This window comes from Callionymus lyra, chromosome 19 (assembly GCF_982586985.1).
Source record: "Callionymus lyra chromosome 19, fCalLyr1.hap1.1, whole genome shotgun sequence".
Classification (NCBI taxonomy): domain Eukaryota; kingdom Metazoa; phylum Chordata; class Actinopteri; order Syngnathiformes; family Callionymidae; genus Callionymus; species Callionymus lyra.
This window is the reverse complement of record NC_141836.1, coordinates 1-13178: the sequence shown is the minus strand read 5'-3', so window position 1 is coordinate 13178 and position 13178 is coordinate 1. Positions and strand designations below refer to the sequence as shown.

The following is a 13178-nucleotide window of genomic DNA, read 5'->3' as shown; positions in this document are numbered from 1 at the left end:
GCACAGGTGATCTCATTAGCTCGTCCTGTCTCTCCACCTGCACGCAAAGCAACTTGTACTCTCTGCTGCCCTCTAGTGTTGCTAAAACGATTTATTATGTCCAATAAACAAACCTACAGAAAGACTTAACAGTGTGGGTCTTTCTTTTTATTTCAAGGGTCCCCATTTTATCTCAAACATCAATATAGCTAATATTTAACACTAATTGGTAAATATCAAACATGTATGCTTCATTACAGTTGAAACAATTGTTCTCTGGTAACAAATATTTATCATTAAACATGTGTGTTCATGTATGATCCATGGCACTCATCATGATGGACAAATATGATGGAAAAACATTCTATTAGTGTCAGTACAGTACACGAGGTTGGAAATCAACCACGCATTTGCGCATGCGTTGTCCACCTACAAGGAGGTTTATAACGGTCAGACGCGGAAGAATCTACGAAACTATCACTGATAGATTCTCAAAAATCATCTGATATTAAATGATCTTTTCTCTCAAGGATAAGGATGTTGAAGGAGTGACGTCACAGTGTCCACTGTTGAAGGATAAGGATGTTGAGTGTCCAGCTGGAAGGAGCACAGGTACATGTTGTGGTTTATTAAAGTCTCTTTTCATTTTATTGACATCGGTAAATGTAACGCTAAGTTTAAGTGAAGGTATCAAGACCTGTCGCCCTTCCCAGCTATCTTCTAAATAATCCACGGAGGAAAAATTCAGAAAAAAAAGTCTTATATAGATCCAGAGCGGTCCGTAATAGGAACAAAAAAACAAAACAGGCACTCGGGGCGAAGGCAGGGCACTTCTGGAGATCGGGGTCCCAACAGCAACTAAAACAAAAAGACAAAAGGACTCACTTGAGTAAATAAAAGTGCTGACAACGTCAGGAGTATCCAAAGGATTATCCAGTTGTGATTCAAAGGCGAGGAGCGAGATCGAAAGGACAGCCAACCTGGTCTGGAAACGCAATACTCTGGCGAGTTCTTCCGGGTAGAGACGCTCCTTATCAATGGGAAGAACCCGCCACTCCATCATCCCCAGCCGCGCACCTGCCAGCGTCTGTCACTCAAAACACAGGACACATGAAAACGGAAAACCACCTTCAAAATAAAACAAAAGAACATAAGCATGACACTTGTATGTTGATTCTATCAAATGTATTCTGCCTATTTTAAATGTTGACCTTTTTTCTTATAAGAGTAACTGTCAGGAGTCTTGATGTAAAACGTCACTCAAATGTGTCATTTATTTATTTCTCTCACAGGATTCAGAGTCAATGTTCATTGCACAGAATTTCCATCTCCGTCCTGCACTGTCTGTGATGATGGAACTTACATGGACAAATTGAACCGAGAGAAACATGGTTTCAAGTGTCTCGTCTGTACTGAAGGTAAAGTTTGTTCTTCACTAGAATGATGAGTTGGTCAGTATGTAGATGTGATGTAGAATTTGTTATTGACTAACAGGACTGAGAGAGATCAGATCCTGTACCTTCACAGCAAACACCAAGTGTGAACCTCTGGAGGGTTTTTTCTGTGTGGACGGCTCAGTGGACACATGTGTGGCAGCACAGCAACACTCCACATGTGAACCAGGACAGTTCATCATCAGAGCAGGCGAGTTTCACATCCAACATGTGAAATGCAAGAGTGCAGAAACTATAAGACACACACAATGTTCTTCACAGGAACGTCCTCCACAGACACTGAGTGTGGAACCTGCAGTGAAGGAACATTTTCAAATGGAACGTTCACGTCATGTCAGGATCACAAACAGTGAGTGAAGCTTCACAAATGTTTGCTCCAGATGTTTTCTTCTAAACTGTCTCCACTTGTCTTTGTAGATGTTCAACATATCTACGAGAAGGAACTATTTCTTCTGACTCTGTATGTCGAGAAGGTTTGACACCAGGAGAAGTGGCTGGAATTATTGTTGCTGTGATCGTTCTACTGATCACATGTTCTGTAGTTTATTGGTATAAAAAAAGAAAAAGAGGTAAAAAACAAATGCATTCATAAAAATCACATTATTATATTGATTTGTGTTTATCTGGAGTCATTTCCTTGAATTATTTTTCTCCTTAACCAGATGGAAAAGAGTTCAAGAGAAGAAGGAAGGTATGTAAGAATGTTTTTTAGTCATTTATCAAAGTGATTTAATGTTTAAATGTAATGTTGATTAATTTTGCAAATGTCATCACTTGTACAATTAAAATGAATGTCAATTTTGGTTTAATATCTTCAGCACTGCAGTATTTGTGCATCAGAGAAACGATCATTATTTCTTATTAGGAGGTGGCAGTGGGAATGAATGAATGTATGGATTCAACGGAGCATCCGTGAGAATTTCAATTAGTTTGAGCTTTTTTTTTAATCTAAACTGACTTATTTTTTTCTTGTCTTAGATCAATTTATTCATCTGAGAATAAGTCCGATGAAGTGGAACATGTTCCACTGATGGTAGAACCCGGGGAAGACCCAGAACACACTGAAGAAGCATGTTCCTCCACTGGGCTGGAAACACAGGGGGGTCCTCCAGAAAGAGCTGGACGATGTAACTGGGGAGAAGAAAGTATGGACCTCTCTGCTGAAGCTGCTGCCCCCGTGACAAGAATCCAGATAAACAGACCAGAGATAGCAGACGTTGAATATGAACTAATTGGACACGAGGATATTAAAGTAGATTGTTCAGTCATTCAATAGAATGTTTGAGTTTTATACAACATGAAAAATGTGTTCATAAATGATGTGTTCAGTGAACATAACATATTTCTGGCTGTTTTCATTTGCCTGTGTGTGTAGCTTAGTCTGTGATATAGAAAACAGTTTCTGTCAAAGCTTTCATTAATCTCATAAATGGCTGATCAGTTAAACATCAGCCAGGTTTGAGGATGTACTTCACTCCACAGCCGTCAGTGTTGCTTGTTCTTTCACTGCCCTTTTTGTGAGGTCACCAAATTCAGACCAGCACAGATGGACAAAACCCAACAGCACATACAAAGCCACTTGAGAAAGGCAATCATCATGGAGGTGTGTACAGTATATGTTTAGTTAGTTCCTCGTATATTGCATCATAAAAGTCTAACCGTTTACATTTTTATGTTTGACAGACTATCCGATACACAGATGTGGGCTGCAGACCAGAACCTCACGTCCATTGTCATGTGCGTGTCAATGTGTGTCAATGCGCGCGTGTGTCAATGTGCGTCAATGCTTGCGCGCGTGTCAATGTGCGTCAATGCTTGCGTGCGTGTCAATGCGTGTGCGTGTGTCAATATGCTTGCGCGCGTGTCAATGTGGGTCAATGCTTGCGCGCGTGTCAATGTGCGTCAATGCGCGCGTGCGTGTCAATGTGCGTCAATGCGCCCGTGCGTGTCAATGCGTGTGCGTGCGTCAATATGCGCGCGAGTGTCAATGTGCGTCAATGCTTGCGCGCGTGTCAATGTGCGTCAATGCTTGCGCGTGTGTCAATGTGCGTCAATGCTTGCGCGTGTCAACACACAACACACGCACGCACACATTAAACAAATGCGCACACCCACATTAAACAAACGCGCACGCACACATAAAACACACGCATGCATACACAGACATGCACTGACAAACGCACACACACACGGTGACATGCAAACATAAAACACACGCACGCACACATAAAACAAACGCGGGTTTTATAGGTTTGTTTGTGATGTGTAGTTATGCGTTTGTGTGCATGTCATTGGTGTGTGTGCGCATGTGTCAGTGTGTGTCTGCGTGTGCGTGCGTGTGTGTGTTTTATGTGTGCATGTCACCGTGTGTGTGCGTGTGTCAGTGCATGTCTGTGTGTGCATGCGTGTGTTTTGTGTGCGTCCGCGTTTGTTTTATGTGTGCGTGCGTGCGTGTGTTTTATGTGTGCATGTCACATGAAACAAATGCGCGCACGCACACATAAAACAAATGCGCGCATGCACACATAAAACAAATGCGCGCATGCACACATAAAACAAATGCGCGCATGCACACATAAAGCAAATGCGCGCATGCACACATAAAACAAATGCGCGCACGTCAAATAAAACAAATGCGCGCACGCACACATAAAACAAATGCGCGCACGCACATATTAAAGAAATGCGCACGCGCACACAAAACAAATGCGCAAGAGCACACAAAACAAATGCGCGCGCACAGATAAAACAAATGCACACGCACACAACACACGCACGCACACATTAAACAAACGCGCACACCCACATAAAACAAACGCGCACGCACACATAAAACACACGCATGCATACACAGACATGCACTGACAAACGCACACACACACGGTGACATGCAAACATAAAACACACGCACGCACGCACACATAAAACAAACGCGGATTTTATAGGTTTGTTTGTGATCTGTAGTTATGCGTTTGTGTGCATGTCATTGGTGTGTGTGCGCATGTGTCAGTGTGTGTCTGCGTGTGCGTGCGTGTGTGTGTTTTATGTGTGCATGTCACCGTGTGTGTGCGTGTGTCAGTGCATGTCTGTGTGTGCATGCGTGTGTGTGTTTTATGTGTGCATGTCACCGTGTGTGTGCGTGTGTCAGTGCATGTCTGTGTGTGCATGCGTGTGTTTTGTGTGCGTCCGCGTTTGTTTTATGTGTGCGTGCGTGCGTGTGTTTTATGTGTGCATGTCACATGAAACAAATGCGCGCACGCACACATAAAACAAATGCGCGCATGCACACATAAAACAAATGCGCGCATGCACACATAAAACAAATGCGCGCGCGCGCACACAAAACACACGGATGCACACACAGACATGCACTGACACACGCACACACACACGGTGACATGCACGCATAAAACAAACGCGGACGCACACAAAACAAACGCGCACGCACACATAAAACACACGCATGCATACATAGACATGCACTGACAAACGCACACACACACGGTGACATGCAAACATAAAACACACGCAGGCACGAACACATAAAACAAACGCGGATTTTTTTTAGAATAGAATAGAATAGAAAAGCTTTATTCATCCCCAGAGGGGAAACACACTTTCACAACAGCGCAGATTAAAAAAAATATATATAGGTTTGTTTGTGATGTGTAGTTATGCGTTTGTGTGCATGTCACTGGTGTGTGTGCGCATGTGTCAGTGTGTGTCTGCGTGTGCGTGCGTGTGTGTGTTTTATGTGTGCATGTCACCGTGTGTGTCTGTGTGTGCATGCGTGTGTTTTGTGTGCGTCCGCGTTTGTTTTATGTGTGCGTGCGTGCGTGTGTTTTATGTGTGCATGTCACATGAAACAAATGCGCGCACGCACACATAAAACAAATGCGCGCATGCACACATAAAACAAATGCGCGCATGCACACATAAAGCAAATGCGCGCATGCACACATAAAGCAAATGCGCGCATGCACACATAAAACAAATGCGCGCACGTCACATAAAACAAATGCGCGCACGCACACATAAAACAAATGCGCGCACGCACACATAAAACAAATGCGCGCACGCACATATTAAAGAAATGCGCACGCGCACACAAAACAAATGCGCAAGAGCACACAAAACAAATGCGCGCACAGATAAAACAAATGCACACGCACACAACACACGCACGCACACATTAAACAAATGCGCACACCCACATAAAACAAACGCGCACGCACACATAAAACACACGCATGCATACACAGACATGCACTGACAAACGCACACACACACGGTGACATGCAAACATAAAACACACGCACGCACGCACACATAAAACAAACGCGGGTTTTATAGGTTTGTTTGTGATGTGTAGTTATGCGTTTGTGTGCATGTCATTGGTGTGTGTGCGCATGTGTCAGTGTGTGTCTGCGTGTGCGTGCGTGTGTGTGTTTTATGTGTGCATGTCACCGTGTGTGTGCGTGTGTCAGTGCATGTCTGTGTGTGCATGCGTGTGTTTTGTGTGCGTCCGCGTTTGTTTTATGTGTGCGTGCGTGCGTGTGTTTTATGTGTGCATGTCACATGAAACAAATGCGCGCACGCACACATAAAACAAATGCGCGCATGCACACATAAAACAAATGCGCGCATGCACACATAAAACAAATGCGCGCATGCACACATAAAGCAAATGCGCGCATGCACACATAAAACAAATGCGCGCACGTCACATAAAACAAATGCGCGCACGCACACATAAAACAAATGCGCGCACGCACATATTAAAGAAATGCGCACGCGCACACAAAACAAATGCGCAAGAGCACACAAAACAAATGCGCGCGCACAGATAAAACAAATGCACACGCACACAACACACGCACGCACACATTAAACAAATGCGCACACCCACATTAAACAAACGCGCACGCACACATAAAACACACGCATGCATACACAGACATGCACTGACAAACGCACACACACACGGTGACATGCAAACATAAAACACACGCACGCACGCACACATAAAACAAACGCGGGTTTTATAGTAAGTAAGTAAGTAAGTAATATGACAACACCGAGAACAACACAGGAGTTCGAGAAATTCAAGGAAATGCCTGAACAAATAGAAACGTCTTAAGATGTTTCTTAAAGGAGTCAGTAGACTCCATCAAGCGCAAAGAGAGAGGAAGATTGTTCCAAAGCTTAGGAGCAACAGCCTGAAAAGATTTCTCTCCTCTGGTCCTGAGCCGTGTGCGTGGAACCATAAGTAGATTCTGATCCACAGACCTCAGAGCCATAGGTTTGTTTGTGATGTGTAGTTATGCGTTTGTGTGCATGTCATTGGTGTGTGTGCGCATGTGTCAGTGTGTGTCTGCGTGTGCGTGCGTGTGTGTGTTTTATGTGTGCATGTCACCGTGTGTGTGCGTGTGTCAGTGCATGTCTGTGTGTGCATGCGTGTGTTTTGTGTGCGTCCGCGTTTGTTTTATGTGTGCGTGCGTGCGTGTGTTTTATGTGTGCATGTCACATGAAACAAATGCGCGCACGCACACATAAAACAAATGCGCGCATGCACACATAAAACAAATGCGCGCATGCACACATAAAACAAATGCGCGCATGCACACATAAAGCAAATGCGCGCATGCACACATAAAACAAATGCGCGCACGTCACATAAAACAAATGCGCGCACGCACACATAAAACAAATGCGCGCACGCACATATTAAAGAAATGCGCACGCGCACACAAAACAAATGCGCAAGAGCACACAAAACAAATGCGCGCGCACAGATAAAACAAATGCACACGCACACAACACACGCACGCACACATTAAACAAATGCGCACACCCACATAAAACAAACGCGCACGCACACATAAAACACACGCATGCATACACAGACATGCACTGACAAACGCACACACACACGGTGACATGCAAACATAAAACACACGCACGCACGCACACATAAAACAAACGCGGATTTTATAGGTTTGTTTGTGATCTGTAGTTATGCGTTTGTGTGCATGTCATTGGTGTGTGTGCGCATGTGTCAGTGTGTGTCTGCGTGTGCGTGCGTGTGTGTGTTTTATGTGTGCATGTCACCGTGTGTGTGCGTGTGTCAGTGCATGTCTGTGTGTGCATGCGTGTGTGTGTTTTATGTGTGCATGTCACCGTGTGTGTGCGTGTGTCAGTGCATGTCTGTGTGTGCATGCGTGTGTTTTGTGTGCGTCCGCGTTTGTTTTATGTGTGCGTGCGTGCGTGTGTTTTATGTGTGCATGTCACATGAAACAAATGCGCGCACGCACACATAAAACAAATGCGCGCATGCACACATAAAACAAATGCGCGCATGCACACATAAAACAAATGCGCGCGCGCGCACATAACACAAATGCGCGCACGTCACATAAAACAAATGCGCGCACGCACACATAAAACAAATGCGCGCACGCACATATTAAAGAAATGCGCACGCGCACACAAAACAAATGCGCAAGAGCACACAAAACAAATGCGCGCGCACAGATAAAACAAATGCACACGCACACAACACACGCACGCACACATTAAACAAATGCGCACACCCACATAAAACAAACGCGCACGCACACATAAAACACACGCATGCATACACAGACATGCACTGACAAACGCACACACACACGGTGACATGCAAACATAAAACACACGCACGCACGCACACATAAAACAAACGCGGGTTTTATAGGTTTGTTTGTGATGTGTAGTTATGCGTTTGTGTGCATGTCATTGGTGTGTGTGCGCATGTGTCAGTGTGTGTCTGCGTGTGCGTGCGTGTGTGTGTTTTATGTGTGCATGTCACCGTGTGTGTGCGTGTGTCAGTGCATGTCTGTGTGTGCATGCGTGTGTTTTGTGTGCGTCCGCGTTTGTTTTATGTGTGCGTGCGTGCGTGTGTTTTATGTGTGCATGTCACATGAAACAAATGCGCGCACGCACACATAAAACAAATGCGCGCATGCACACATAAAACAAATGCGCGCATGCACACATAAAACAAATGCGCGCATGCACACATAAAGCAAATGCGCGCATGCACACATAAAACAAATGCGCGCACGTCACATAAAACAAATGCGCGCACGCACACATAAAACAAATGCGCGCACGCACATATTAAAGAAATGCGCACGCGCACACAAAACAAATGCGCAAGAGCACACAAAACAAATGCGCGCGCACAGATAAAACAAATGCACACGCACACAACACACGCACGCACACATTAAACAAATGCGCACACCCACATTAAACAAACGCGCACGCACACATAAAACACACGCATGCATACACAGACATGCACTGACAAACGCACACACACACGGTGACATGCAAACATAAAACACACGCACGCACGCACACATAAAACAAACGCGGATTTTATAGGTTTGTTTGTGATGTGTAGTTATGCGTTTGTGTGCATGTCATTGGTGTGTGTGCGCATGTGTCAGTGTGTGTCTGCGTGTGCGTGCGTGTGTGTGTTTTATGTGTGCATGTCACCGTGTGTGTGCGTGTGTCAGTGCATGTCTGTGTGTGCATGCGTGTGTGTGTTTTATGTGTGCATGTCACCGTGTGTGTGCGTGTGTCAGTGCATGTCTGTGTGTGCATGCGTGTGTTTTGTGTGCGTCCGCGTTTGTTTTATGTGTGCGTGCGTGCGTGTGTTTTATGTGTGCATGTCACATGAAACAAATGCGCGCACGCACACATAAAACAAATGCGCGCATGCACACATAAAACAAATGCGCGCATGCACACATAAAACAAATGCGCGCGCGCGCACACAAAACACACGGATGCACACACAGACATGCACTGACACACGCACACACACACGGTGACATGCACACATAAAACAAACGCGGACGCACACAAAACAAACGCGCACGCACACATAAAACACACGCATGCATACATAGACATGCACTGACAAACGCACACACACACGGTGACATGCAAACATAAAACACACGCACGCACGAACACATAAAACAAACGCGGATTTTTTTTAGAATAGAATAGAATAGAAAAGCTTTATTCATCCCCAGAGGGGAAACACACTTTCACAACAGCGCAGATTAAAAAAAATATATATAGGTTTGTTTGTGATGTGTAGTTATGCGTTTGTGTGCATGTCACTGGTGTGTGTGCGCATGTGTCAGTGTGTGTCTGCGTGTGCGTGCGTGTGTGTGTTTTATGTGTGCATGTCACCGTGTGTGTGTGCGTGTGTCAGTGCATGTCTGTGTGTGCATGCGTGTGTTTAATGTGTGCGTGCGCGTCTGTTTTGTGTGCGTCCGCGTTTGTTTTATGTGTGCGTGTGTTTATGTGTGCATGTCACCGTGTGTGTGGGCGTGTGTCAGTGCATGTCTGTGTGTGCATGCGTGTGTTTTAGGTGTGCGTGCGCGTTTCTTTGATGTGTGCGTCCGCGTTTGTTTTATGTGTGCGTGCGTGCGTGTGTTTTATGTGTGCATGTCACCGTGTGTGTGTGCGTTTGTCAGTGCATGTCCGTGTACGCATGCGTGTGTTTTATGTGTGCGTGCGCGTTTGTTTTATGTGGGTGTGCGCATTTGTTTAATGTGTGCGTTCGTGCACAGTAAATTTCCAAGTGTCAAAAAGGAAGTGTTAATGTATTTTAACTATTTCATAGACTGGTTTAACTCTTCCAGATGTAACACAACAACAACAGGTGTAAAACGTGGCTCCTCCCCCTGCAGTGCTGTTGTCAATATCCAGAGTTAAAACCCAGGTGTTATTTATTCAGTGTAAAAAGTGAATGAACACTGTCAAGGGTCAATTTAACAATATTCAGTGTTAATATCTTAATATGCTCCGCCCATTTCAAATGATCCAGAAGTTTCTAGAGTAATTGGACCTCATGGACCACCGCCATGTTTCCATTGGTAAAGACTGTGGTAAGTCTCTCCATCTGCTGACTTATATTTAAATGAATTAAACGATTTATACAATTGTATTCACCGTGACTGTACTACCATTCGCTTTTTAGACTTCTAATGTAGATGAATTGCTATGTGGTTCACCAACATTAAGTTACATTCTATTACTTGTAATGCGGTACAGTTAACCTGCGCAGTGAACACCACGTGTAGACACTTGTAACCAATACCACTATGGATTATTGTGTATATTCGGTTTATGGTGCTCGCTCAAAACAACAGATGTATATGCTGTCTGTACATGCGCGCGCCAGTAAGTACGGTAGTTCATTCCCGCGCCACTCCCCCTCTGTCAGGCTTTAGTTTTTAGTAATGTAACCCAGCCGTTTATTTGTCGTTTTATGTTTCAATTATTTTCACTGGAAGTATATAATTAAACCCAGTTGTTATTTTCGTGTTTTATGTTTTATTACTTTTCAATGCATGTATCGCATCAAGACACTGTCGCTTTAAGACGGCCATTGTTTTTTACCTGCGTTCCACGGATGAGACGCGTGGTGTTCAGATGCTTCAGCGGCTCAGAGACTGAGACACGTGTAAGTAAGTAAGTAAGTAAGTAATATTTATTTATATAGCGCTTTTCGAGACCAGGGTCACAAAGCGCTTTAACAATCAAAAACAATACTCAAAACAGTACATACTTCAAAGATCAAGACAACACCGAGAACAACAAGTTCGAGAAATTCAAGGAAAAGCCTGAACAAATAGAAACGTCTTAAGATGTTTCTTAAAGGAGTCAGTAGACTCCATCAAGCGCAAAGAGAGAGGAAGATTGTTCCAAAGCTTAGGAGCAACAGCCTGAAAAGATTTCTCTCCTCTGGTCCTGAGCCGTGTGCGTGGAACCATCAGTAGATTCTGATCCACAGACCTCAGAGACCGAGCTGGGGTGTAAGGCTGGATCAGATCAGTGATGTAAGGAGGAGCCTGACCATGAATAGCTCTGAAAGTAAGAACCAGAATTTTAAAGTTGATCCTGAAAGAAACTGGAAGCCAGTGAAGAGTTTTAAGGATCGGAGAAATGTGAGTTCTCCTACTTGAGCGGGTCAGAATTCTCGCTGCAGAGTTCTGAATCAACTGCAGACGAGACAGCTCCTTCTTGTTAAGACATGAAAACAAACCGTTACAATAGTCCAGACGAGAAGAAACAAACGCATGGATTACAAGCTCCAGATCATGTTGTGACAACATTTTCCTAAGTTTAGAGATTTTTCTCAGTTGAAGGAAACAGTTTCTGGTCAGTTTTCTGCAGTGTTGAACAAGAGACATGTCTTTATCAAATACAACACCCAGGTTTCTCAGGCTCAGTTTGACAGACTGACCTAAGTCACCCAAGTACTGACTCAACCATGGAATCTTATCATCAGGAGCAATCACCAGAGTTTCAGTTTTGTCCACATTAAGCTGTAAAGTGTGCCAACGCTCCTGCAATTTTACTGAATACACTCGCTTATCACTCCTAGGTGAGCCTAAACAATACGTTTATATTATTGTTTATATTGCTGTGTGTAAATGAATGTTGTGTCGAAGCAGCTATTTAAGTTTTTGTGTGAAACTTGAAGCATTGTTTTATAACTTTATTCAAGTGTATATTTTCGATAGTATTTTATATTGTACTGTTTCACTTTGTTTTGAAAGTAAGTTGCACTTTATATTTTGTTATCGCGTGGTGTTCAGATGCTTCAGCGGCTCAGAGTTCACCGCATCTGTTATTTAACACGCCGATTAAACGTTCGTGCTGTTGTATGGTTAACAAGCGTTGAATGTGTTGAAGGTGCCGTAGCTAAGAATCTTGAATATTAATAAAATAAATCGCCTACCATGACCCACCAATATAGCAAACTTTTTATTGGAATATAAATATATTTTCGTCCTTCAAAATAACAAACAAAATACGTGTGTGAGTTACATTATAATTAAAAAAGCTAAGTTTTAGCGAACTAGCTCTCGTGTTAACGCACCACAGAAAGTTACATTACACGCAATGAAACATTATTTCTGAGTCTTAAAGCAATAATGATATCTTACCTCAATAGACGAGTGACGCGCACCTGATTCCGTCAAGTTATGCACAAACGTGAGGATAAAATGCGATCGATCTTTGTCAACAGGTGTGACGTCTTCATCCGGAAGTTGCGTATGCGGCAATTTGAAAACTTTTTAGCTGACGCTAAATTTAAACTAAACTTAACTCGGTCTTTATACAAGCACGCATCTACTATTGTATTCATGGCGCTTTTAAACAAACAAGCACAATATCTCATTGTATTCCTGTGGTGTGACGTCACCGCTGCAGGATCAGTTGATTAGCATGTGTGACGTCACCCCTGCAGACTCGCGATTAATGTTGACAAACGTCACGTAGACGCTCATAATCGCAGCTAAATAAAAAGAAAACATATGTCCATAAACGCAATCTCAATGAAAGCTTCTATTTTCATAGAAAAGCGCACCGGATTATAAAGAGGATCAAGCGAAATAGCACAGACTTTATTTTACTCATTCATAAAACAATGTCAACATTATGGAGTTGAAACACCTAAAAATATACAATATAGTCACTTTTACAGGACCTTTTAAGCATGTTTTAATCCGCGAGAGCTTCTTGACTTCCGCGATGCGTAAACAATCCAAGCTCCAAAAAATTAAAATTAAGCATTTTTACCGATTTATATTCACTCTGTACCTCCTTAAAGTGGTTTGAGGTCGTTAAGCACAATCAGGATTAGAATCACACTGTTGACATTAAACA

The 13178-nt window shown here is 43.5% G+C and overlaps 1 long non-coding RNA gene across 1 annotated transcript; it reads right to left on the bottom strand.

Moving 5' to 3' along the window:
- Positions 1–355: 355 nt before the first annotated feature.
- LOC148058782 (uncharacterized) lies at positions 356–12516 on the bottom strand. Its single transcript, XR_015709485.1, has 3 exons — positions 12455–12516; positions 960–1066; positions 356–837 (listed from the first exon to the last, which is right to left on the bottom strand). It is a non-coding gene; the product is annotated as an uncharacterized LOC148058782 (long non-coding RNA).
- Between the last annotated feature and the right edge of the window lie 662 nt (positions 12517–13178).